Source organism: Protomyctophum parallelum (assembly GCF_964188405.1).
Source record: "Protomyctophum parallelum genome assembly, chromosome: 12".
NCBI classification, from domain to species: domain Eukaryota; kingdom Metazoa; phylum Chordata; class Actinopteri; order Myctophiformes; family Myctophidae; genus Protomyctophum; species Protomyctophum parallelum.
Window position 1 is genome coordinate 2038680 of NC_139712.1, and position 11994 is coordinate 2050673.

The 11994-nt window shown below is 40.0% G+C and overlaps 1 pseudogene across 1 annotated transcript; it reads right to left on the reverse strand.

Moving 5' to 3' along the window:
* Positions 1–231: 231 nt before the first annotated feature.
* LOC310868160 (cytochrome P450 2K1-like) lies at positions 232–9401 on the reverse strand (annotated as a pseudogene). Its single transcript has 12 exons — positions 9052–9401; positions 7983–8274; positions 7478–7723; positions 2891–3061; positions 2369–2531; positions 2060–2209; positions 1797–1950; positions 1345–1524; positions 1117–1258; positions 797–981; positions 546–687; positions 232–419 (listed from the first exon to the last, which is right to left on the reverse strand). The product of its transcript is annotated as a cytochrome P450 2K1-like (transcript).
* Positions 9402–11994: the final 2593 nt, after the last annotated feature.

The window sequence follows — 11994 nt, forward strand, 5'->3', positions numbered from 1 at the left end:
TACAAATAGTGACACAACTGTAGTTTTCTTCTAATTATATTATTTCCTATACAATCAGCCTTTGAGCATACTACTATAAATTACACCAACACTAGTACTGTACATGAGTGATGGTGTTGACCATTGGTTGAAGTCCCTTTCCCTACACTATCCATTATGGATGGCCGTATCATCAAAGTTCTTGTTCATGAGCAATGCAATAATAGAACACAGTATTCTGCAATAACTACTTTAGAGGCAACTGACAGCACACAGCTGATGAGGTGAAGGGTTGCGTGTGAAACCGACAATTGCCGTCAGATCCAGTTGATCCTCTGTTACCCCAGGTGGAGGAGTGAAACGAAAGCGCTGCAGGAGAGAGGTGAGGAAGAGGAAGACCTCCATCTTGGCCAGGCTCTCTCCTGGACATGCCCTACGACCTGAAACAAGACGTTGTTCTAAAACTGTGGTTGAACTGAGAAGGAAATTGCAATTATAATTACAATATTGCAACATCACTACAAACAAAATGAAAAACATTTAAAAACTGTATAACAATGCAATACCTGCAGAAAAGGGCATGGAGGCATCTCTCTTGACAAAACGACCCTCTTGATCCAGAAAATGATTGGGGTTAAATGTGTGTGGACTTTCCCATTCAGTCTCATCATTCAGAACAGAAGCGAGTAGAGGAATCACAGGAGTTCCCAGCTGTTCCCAAAGATAACAGGTCTATTACATAAACCCCCAAAACAATGACCACCATTTTCAGAGGAACATGTTTATTTAGAAACAGAACATTTTGAAAGTAATTTACCTTCTTGATGAAATAGCCCTGGAAGGTGACATCTTGGCTAGTGATGTGAGGAATTGACAGAGGAGCAATGTTGGATACTCTCTGGATCTCATGGATAACAGCATCAGTGTAGGGTAGATTCTTCCTGTCCTCCACAAGCACCTGACGATTTTCAATTACCCTGCTAAGCTCTTACTGAACCTCATCTGAGAAATAGGGAAAGGAATAAAGGAATGATCCTACAGTCTCATAAGAACTTTAAATAGAATTTCACCAGAGAAAGCTATAGTATTTGTCGGCTCATATCGGTCATCAGATGTGTCATAGTAATGTCAGTCTACCTTGAATATGAGGGTACTTGGCCATCAACAGCAGACCCCATCTAATTGTATTTCCTGTAGTATCAGTTCCAGCTCCAAACAAATTCATCACACTGTAGACCAGGTTGTCATCATGATAATGTGAATCCATGATTCCAGAGTCCTAAAATCAACAGACAGGTGACAAAGTAAAATAAGTGTTGATGGGTACAATAGTAGCGTAAGAGCACTACTAGAATTTGTATTTACCTCCAAACCCTTCTTCCGCATCAGGAATGAATCTATAAAGCCTCTGAGCATTTGAGGGTTCAGAGTTTCCTTCATTCCCCTAATTAGTCTGCTTATCTCCTCTCTGTTGTTTTCAATAATCTTCATCAGGAGCCTCCAGGTTTTCATCCAAGGGCCGAGCCAGGGAAAGACATTGTACACCTGTAATGCAAAATGACATTTTAAAGTTAGGGTTACACCATGGTTTCCATGACATGACTAAAAACTCCTTCAGTGCCACCTAGTGGTCACCAGTTTAGGCTCTGAGTGCCAGATCTCCCATTATAAAAAAAAGAGGGCGTTTAAAAAAAAAAAAAAAAAAAAAAAAATAGACGTCTTTACGGGCATGGCACTCAGTGCATAGTTGATTTAGAGACGGGATGATGTCCCTGGCACTTACAGATGAAAGACTATACTAACAGATTGTACTACACCTGAATGGCAGCTGATCCTGTAAGATGTATAGCTTCATTGTCTCCGTCCACCATTGCTTGGAACACAGGATCAGTGTATTGTCTCCATAGACAATGGCTGATATAACATTGGACGCTGCATAAGTCACTGCCTGGGTTGAATCAAAGGCTTTGCCTGTGACAAACAGAATCCATATTAGGTCAAGTTATGCATTTAATATTTATTTTGAAATGAACATTTTTTTTTGGCATTATGACTTCCACTGTTCACAACATTTAGTTACCTTCATGTTTTTCAATTGTGTCAATCAGGTAATGACATTCCTCTATGATGTTCTCTTCACTCATCCTCTTTCCCATGCCAAAGTCTCTCAGGTTAGTCAAGGCAAAGCGCCTCATCTCTTTCCAGGACTCACCATTGGACAAAATTACACACACACACACACACACACACACACACACACACACACACACACACACACACACACACACACACACACACACACTTTTCTTTTTACAAAAACATTAGCCTTGTCCAAGTCAGAAAAGATGTGACAAATGAACTGAGTTACACAAAACATACAGAACTTTACCATGCCCTTTATTGAAGTCATAGAATACAGGAGTGATCTCTCTGTCTCCAAACTCCTCAGCATAGTTGACCAGAGCCTGTTTGACTGTCTTGTATCCTGCCAGGACCACTACTTTCTTATGTCCAAGGTGGATTGTGAACACTGGTCCATATTTCTTGGACAGCTATAAAGACAAAGTGTGAGATGTGTAAAATTATGCTCTGCAGCAGTGGTTCCCAAACCTTTGAGCTGAATATAGCAGATCTACAAGTTCACAACCTGTCGCGATGGATACATTCTAAGCGTGTAGATCTGCTATTTCCACAAGTTCTTAAACTTTGAGAATTTCTTAATTGTTTTAAAATTTCAGAAATTCTCTGGAAAGATGTTTGGGAAACAGTGCTCAGAGTGCAATATGTTTTAAGACACTCATTTGATAACAATGTTCACTTACAGTTAATATAATTTCATTTACAGGTGTTTTTGCTTGTCACAGATAGTATGAAACAAAGGAACACATACATATGGTTAACACAATCTTACATGACAAAGGGAGGTGTGTATACTACTGAGATCCAGCTGCAGTAGGTTTCCAAGCAGAGGCAGAGGCCTGGGTCCTGGAGGTTCCTTCCTTTGTTCCTGGCTGCTGGAGGAGAGGAGGTAGAGAACAAACAGGAAAACAACAGCTCCCAGCAGCATGATTGAACTGGGAGACTGGAAAAGATGATCTTGTAAAAGACACATTGTACTCAACAAACTCAACTTTCATCCCTGATCTGGCAATCGTGCTTCCTCTTTCCTAAGAGGTAACTCCTTTTGTACAATACGACACCAGGCAGTATTAAACGACAAGTTCTGAAGTTAATACACACATAGTATTGGACACTGATGTGTCCAGAAGATATAAGACAAGGACAAGAGCAGAATGGATAGGAATAGAACATGCATCTCATATCATTGTGCACAGTCGTCAGTCTCTGATAAAGTAGTTTATGTAGATTAATGATTCACAATGTTTGTACTGGGTCAAGCAGATAAAGGTCATAATGACAAGATGCGCATTTGAAAGTCTAAAATGTAAAATAGCGACTGTAGAGGAGAAATAATTATATATTTAGTTACATCATAACCTATGTATGGATGAATAAATAATATAATCTTGGTAAACTTGTTTGTAAATAACCGAACGAGACTACGGACCCGATCTCGATCCTCCCTCTTTTACCCCAGCTGAAGTGCTCGTCTTGGGGTTGGGGAAACCCCCCACTCCGCTCTCCTCTCCCCCAGGCCACGAGCGAAACTCTCCGGGCATTTCTCATTAAATAGCGGCTCTGTATGTAATGTTAATGTTGATTTAGCAAGAGCATACCGTAGAAATACAATTGTATATATCCAGCACGTCGTAAAAGCAATTAAAACAGCTTGTGTTTACGTGCTGTTTCCGGACATTCTGTCTCAAAGATCTGTTTTTCTATAGTAGGCTAGGCATACTTTAATTTAATTAATTAATAACTTTCACAACTGAGCGCCCGACAAGGGGAAACGTGTGTGTGTGTGTGTGTGTGTGCGCGCGAGAGAGATCAATAATTGATATTATATCAGTTGTATGATATCGATATGCATGCGGACATCCCTGATCCGACCTGTCATGTGCCGGTCGTCATGTGTGTGTGTGTGTGTGTGTGTGTGTGTGTGTGTGTGTGTGTGTGTGTGTGTGTGTGTGTGTGTGTGTGTGTGTGTCGGTAGTTGATTGTTGAAACATGGGCACCGTGAATCATACCTTTATTTATGCAATATGTTGCACGTGTTTTGTGATTGGTTTGCTGCGTTCTGAATCGATAAACCAATGGCATATAGATTAGATTTATTTGAGGGAATCATTTCAATTGGTTTATTGCGTTCATGTAGGCCTATCGATGAACCTCATAGCAAAAGTTGAAAGACAGTAGATAGCCTATGTTTATAGATAGATAAAACACAATCCCCCCCGTGTGTGTGTGTGTGTGTGTGTGTGTGTGCGCGCGCGAGAGAGATCAATATAATATTATATCAGTTGAATGATATGCATGCGGACATCCATGATCCTCCGACTGTAAATGATAATGTGAAAAATCTAATTAATTATACATCATTTGGAAGTCCCTGACTAAAAACTGGATTAAACTGATATGAACTAAATTATATGATACTGACATGATACTGACCATGATACTGACATGATACTGACATGATACTGACCAGATACTGGCCATGATACTGGCCATGATACTGACCATGATACTAACATGACACTGACATGATACTGACCATGATACTGACATGATACTGACCATGATACTGACCATGATACTGACCAGATACTGACCAGATACTGGCATGATACTGACCATGATACTGACATGATACTGACATGATACTGACCATGATACTAACATGACACTGACATGATACTGGCCATGATACTGAAAATAAAAATAAGTAAATAAATAAATAATAATAAATAAATAAAATAATAAATAAATAAAATAATAAATAAATAAATAAATAGTTGTGAAAGTTATTTAATAATTAAATTAAAGTATGCCTAGCCTACTAGTTGGCACAATGATTTATTTATTAATTATTTTATTTATTTATTATTATTTATTTATTTACTTATTTATGGTTTATTGATTATAGTACAAATGGTTTACAACTATTTATTTATTTATTATTATTTATATTAATATAAATATTATTTATATTATTTATATTTATTTATTATTAATTTATTAATTTATTATTATTATTAATTTATTATTATTTATATTTATTTATTATTATTTTATTTATTTATTATTATTATTTTTATTATTATTTATATTAATATAAATATTATTATTTATATTTATTTATTATTTTTTTTTTTTTTATTTTTTTTTTTTTTTATCATGTCAGTATCATGGTCAGTATCATGTCAGTATCATGGTCAGTATCATGTCAGTATCATGTCAGTATCATGGTCAGTATCATGTCAGTGTCATGTCAGTATCATGGTCAGTATCATGGTCAGTAGCATGGTCAGTATCATGTCAGTATCATGGTCAGTATCATGTCAGTATCATGGTCAGTATCATGTCAGTGTCATGGTCAGTATCATGGTCAGTATCATGTCAGTATCATGTCAGTATCATGGTCAGTATCATGTCAGTGTCATGGTCAGTATCATGGTCAGTATCATGGTCAGTATCATGTCAGTGTCATGTTAGTATCATGGTCAGTATCATGGTCAGTATCATGTCAGTGTCATGGTCAGTATCATGTCAGTATCATGGTCAGTATCATGTCAGTATCATGGTCAGTATCATGTCAGTGTCATGTTAGTATCATGTCAGTATCATGGTCAGTATCATGTCAGTGTCATGTTAGTATCATGGTCAGTATCATGGTCAGTATCATGTCAGTGTCATGGTCAGTATCATGTCAGTATCATGGTCAGTATCTGGTCAGTATCTGGTCAGTATCATGGTCAGTATCATGTCAGTATCATGTCAGTATCATGGTCAGTATCATGTCAGTGTCATGGTCAGTATCATGGCCAGTATCATGTCAGTATCTGGTCAGTATCTGGTCAGTATCATGTCAGTATCATGACAGTATCATGGTCAGTATCATGTCAGTATCATATAATTTAGTTCATATCAGTTTAATCCAGTTTTTAGTCAGGGACTTCCAAATGATGTATAATTAATTAGATTTTTCACATTATCATTTACAGTCGGAGGATCATGGATGTCCGCATGCATATCATTCAACTGATATAATATAATATTGATCTCTCTGGCGCGCGCACACACACACACACACACACACACACACACACACACACACACACGGGGGGATTGTGTTTTATCTATCTATAAACATAGGCTATCTACTGTCTTTCAACTTTTGCTATGAGGTTCATCGATAGGCCTACATGAACGCAATAAACCAATTGAAATGATTCCCTCAAATAAATCTAATCTATATGCCATTGGTTTATCGATTCAGAACGCAGCAAACCAATCACAAAACACGTGCAACATATTGCATAAATAAAGGTATGATTCACGGTGCCCATGTTTCAACAATCAACATAGCTACCGACACACACACACACACACACACACACACACACACACACACACGACGACCGGCACATGACAGGTCGGATCAGGGATTTCCGCGCGCATGCATATCGATATCATACAACTGATATAATATCAATTATTGATCTCTCTCGCGCGCACACACACACACACACACACACAAACACACACACACACACACACACACACACACGTGTCCCCGTGTCGGGCGCTCAATATCACACACACACACACACACACACACACACACACACACACACACACACACACACACACACACACACACACACACACACACACACACACACACTATAAGGTGCATTTATATAGTACACAACTGGTAGAGAACATAACAGTAAAACAATAGGTCCATAGTGCTTTTAACACTGAATTGTAAATTACAACAATTACAACTTCAGACAACTGGTCTGTTACAGTAGATATACTGTAGCCTACTTCAACTAGTTTCTTTGAGCAAAAGTAAACAGTTTAACAATATAAAGTGCTTTTAAAACTAGCGTAAATGAAATAAATCAAACTGTCTCAGAACTTCAGACAACTAGTCTGGTAGATATACATACTGCAGCCTAGTTTTTCACCCTTTCATGAACAAAAGTACAGTTAAACAAAATGAGGTCCATTTATAGTACAGTACTGAAAAGTTAAGATCCAACTTTAGCTTCTAGACATTCTATACATCCACACACACCCTTGGTAAGCATTCCTTCACCTATCCAGCCAACCCAGTGATCTAACCATCCTACTCATTAAACCAGTGATTGTACCTAAGAAGCAGAAGCTTTTCAAACTTCTGGTCAGAAAGCCTGTTCCTCTTTGGACTGAAGACCAGCTTTCCCAGGCTAAACAGTCGCTCTACGGGAGCACTGGACGGAGTGGCTGCATTGTATTTGAGTGAAATGTGCTTTATCAGTGGAAAGCTATTCAGAGTGTCCATCTCTTGTGCCCCTGATTTGAAATAATCCGCGATTTGGCATTCAACAGTAGAAGTGGTGTCATCCTCCTCCTCCTCAAAGTCAAAGAACTCATCCTCTTTGGCTGAGTCAGTGCTGAGGTTGTGTGTGCTGGTACCTGGTAGCGGGACTTCATGTTGGACTTTCCGGCACTCTGCCACCAGACTTGCCTTGGCCTTGTCCTTCCTGTCCTGTGTCCGCAGCCAGCGTAGTTTAAACCTGGGTAGGGTCACAGCAGCCAAGATGGCACTCTCGCTTTCCAGCACCACCGCAATCTGGTTTTGATTGCCTGAAATGAAACATGAACATGACATTATTAATTTATTATACTGACTCTCTCTCACACACAGTTGCGCGCAAACACACACAGTCGCGTCGCGTGCAAACACACACACACACACACACACACACACACACACACACACACACACACACACACACACACACACACACACACAATGAGCTAAAATATAAATATGATTTCTTTCATAAATTATGGATGTTTTAAATGTATTTAAAAATAGCAGTTCTTACCATGACAACTGCCTCTGGAAGGTTGATGAGGATTTTCAGGCCACTCTTCAAGTCCAGGGTCTTGGATATCCACTTCTCCAGTGTGGGTAGGAGTGTGCCGTGGAAACAGTTATCTTCGCCCTGGAGAATGTCTAAGGCTTTTGTCAGTGGCTTCATGACCACGCAATACTCCCTGAGGATCAGATGCTCCCGTTCTGTGAGTGCTTTCACCCCGAAGTTGGAGGAGAGGGTGTTCAGTTCAGTCAGAGGGATCTCGCAGATTCGAGCTACGGCATCATAGAATGAGTTCCATCTGGTGGTGCAAGGAACAAGCAGCTTCTTTGCTATGACATTCTCAACAGCCTCTGCAGCCACTGTGGAACGGCTAGCCTTGTTCCACAACCCTGTGCATTTTGCTGTTGCACTTCTGTAGGTAGCTTTCACTTCTGGTTTTGACTGTAGCCACTTTTCAACATCAGAACATGAAATCAGGTTTAACGTGTGCGATGCACATCTATGATGCGGTGGCAAGGTGATCACAAGTTCAACATCATCATCGCCGACATCAGCATCACCACTGTTTAAGACATCAGTGACATTCATAAAAGTCACCTCATCTTCATCATCGCCAGAATCATCCTCTTCCTCAACTGGCTGGTAGACTTTAAAGGCTTTAACAAAATTAGAACCATTGTCCGTGACGGTAGCTGTTATTTTGTGGGAAATACCAAATGAGGAATGAATATTGTCTAGATCGGTTGCAATGCTGTCATGGGTATGACGGCCCTTGAACCGTCGGCATGCTAGGGCTGCTTTCCTTCGACTGTGTGGATGTATCCAGTGCGCAGTTACACCAAGATAACTTTTATTATGTGCAGTCCAAATGTCTGCAGTAGTAGACACAAAGTCCAACTCGTCAAAACTCTGCTTGAGCTCTGTGTTCATTTTGACATACTCGGCGTACAAGTATTTTGAGAACGTCTTTCTGTCTGGCGTACTGGCCCCCCCTCTCGTAGGTATTTTAGCTATGATGGCTCTCAAGGAGTCGGACTCAACTGTTGATATCGGCAACATGTTCTCAATGACATACCTGCCTATCATAGCGTTTAGTTCCCTCTGTGTCACAAGTCTTTGTGGAGGAGTAAAATCCAGCTTTTGCTGCTTGGACTGCGTGGCACCGTGTCCATCTGTGGCGGCGTTATTATCATCGCGGGTGTTAGTGTTGGCCACTAGTTTAGTGGAAGCGTGTGTGGAGGAGAGATGCTTTTGCAAATTGGAGTTGCTTTGGACAGACGAGGACAAACGCTTACCCCCGGCACACAATGTGCACTTCACATAAACATTCTTCCCTTTCTTTTCAATGAAGGTGAAGTATTGATTGTACCGCCAGTTTGTGAAAGCCATCTTGTCGGACTCGGATTGTTCGTCGTGACTCGCCATCTCTTCTCTACTGTCTGGTTGTTGTTAAAGTTAGTTTGTGTGTGTGTGCGCCGCGCTGGGTTTGTGTGTAAAAAAACACCCATGAAGATACCAATACCAAGGATTCGACCGTGAGGTCATGACTCATGTCACTGCTTAAACAGCGTCGAGTCCGTGTTACTTCCTGGTTGCGTAACAGCAAAAAGTAAGAGACATCACTGTCGTATCCTTGGTATTTTATTCTAACCATGTCATGTTTGGGGCAGCAGGAAGAGCACACACAGAGTCACAGACACACACACACTGTCAGCCGGCCCGTGGTAACAGAAAGCTTGGGGACACTTAACATAATAACGGAGCACATTTCATTGTCAGTAACGGTAACTGCATTGTAACGATGACAATTGTAATTAATTAGATTACCAGTTACTGAAAAAAATAACGACGTTAGGTAGCGCCGTTTGTTTAAACGCCGTTATACCCAACACTGGTCCTGTGTGTCTGTTGTTCCCTCGCAGACAGCACAGAGCTAGCCTGGTTAATAAACCAGACCGAATCAGCCGTTGGCAGCACAGAGCGTCAGAGTGAACGCAGCATGATAGCGTCCCCGACACGTTGAATACTAAACTAATTTGTAAAGTTCGAATGCCAACTTTTAACCAAACGTGGGAGAAACACTGTGCACGGCTGCACGCACAAATAAAGAGTGCACTCGGCACTCGCGCACGCACATGACAGATTATTATCGATCAAAACAATCCTTAGCGTCGCTTACAAAAGCATGTGTTGCACAGCATGAATGATAAGTAATCACCGATCTGGCTGGATAAATATCACTATGACAAAGTGTCAAAATGTTTAGTGCCGCTGTCAAAACATGACACAGTGAGAGTTGAAGATTCTAACTATTGGAACAAGAAAGCCACAGTTTTGAAGGAAGTGGGTCCTAGACAGGGCTTGACGCGTAGCTCATGGATGCATGGATGATAGACAGACTATCCGTTTTTATCCTGCTGTTCTATCATGGGATATTCGATGCAGGGCAAGATGCTCGATTGTGAATTAAATTGTAACATTCTCCTTGGCTTTGACTACTTCAGACAGAACATCTGACACACAGCTACAGTAGACTATTGTATGTTGTGCCTATGTCATTTGAACATCTGCCAATGTGAATATTCATTGAAATGAGAAACAAAATATTGTGCTGTAAAAGCAATTCATGTCCTTTGCATTTTGTTTTATTAAAAAAAAACCTCAAAGAAGTTTATTTGCATTTTGTCCTAATATTTTTTTTATTTCTAATACATTTGTCTTAATATTATTTGACATTGATAATATAACTTACTATACGTTTTTATTCTAATTTAAGCTTTAGTCTTTGTGTGGATGTGTGCACATGCATTGAGCGTGTTTTTTCTAACACGTTTTAGTGGTAGATCTTGGCTTACAATTGGGAATAAAATGGGCTCTTGGGCTTGAAAAGGTTGGTTACCACTGGCTTAGATGATAGTCTGACAGAGCTCTTAGCAGGGTTAGAAAGTGATGCAATGATGCTGTTCTCAGAGTCTGTTAACCTGCACATAAATCTATACATCAGGTTTCGTAGCACAGCAGGGCAAGTGGGTATATTTATTTCTACAAACATTTGACTGGCACTACAGCATCTTGGGGCTTTGAGCAGCAGTCTCATGCAGTCATTATAATGCCACTGTCATTTTTTGTAGGCTGCCCTTTTCGTAGTGTCGCCACAAGTGGGCAGTGTACAGCGGAGTACAATAAGCTTTAAAAAGTGAGAGTTTCACAGGAACAGAGCAGAAATTAAACTTGCGTATGAGTGCTTGAGCATACAGTTTACGCCGCTGTCTAAAGATATCTCTATCATCAGATAGGTCATTTGTTATAAAATGACCTAGATATTTGGTCTCTTTGCATTCTTTTAATGCCATTCCAGACAGGTAGAAATCAGGAAATACCAGCTTACTGTCTTCCTTACTTCTCACAATCAGAGTTATGCTCTTTTTTGCGTTGTACTTCACATCAAAATCGAGGCCGTACTGTGAGCACCACCTGCAAGTGTGGATTGAGAAACCCTGCTTCTGCTTTTCTGCATCTGATGTCTCATGTAAATAAACCAGTTTGAAACTGGTTTATTGTAATCCCAGACAGACTGATGGGTGAATACACCACCTGCAAGTGTGGATTGTGCTTTTCTGCCCAACTCCCATAATGAGTCTCATGACGCCTAGAAAATAAATCCTCAATCATCTACGTGGGTGACTTGCAGTTGTTGAAAACAAAATGTATTACTTTTAACTGAATTCCCTTTTGTCAGACTGAAATTCTCTGACAATGTATGTGTGCCTCATGAGGCTTACAGTATATGAGTAGTAAACGTGACATTTTTGGGTTCTCACATACAGTATACTGTATGAAATGGATATACATTTAACCCATTCCAGACGGGAACCCCTTTGTGTTTTAAGCATTACGTTATACTTTAGCTAGTGAAAAATAGCAGATCTGCAAGCTCTTAGTGCAGCACTGAAATAGTTTGAGAACCACTGATATAGAAACATAGGTTTAAATGGGGTAATAAAGTACACTATGAATA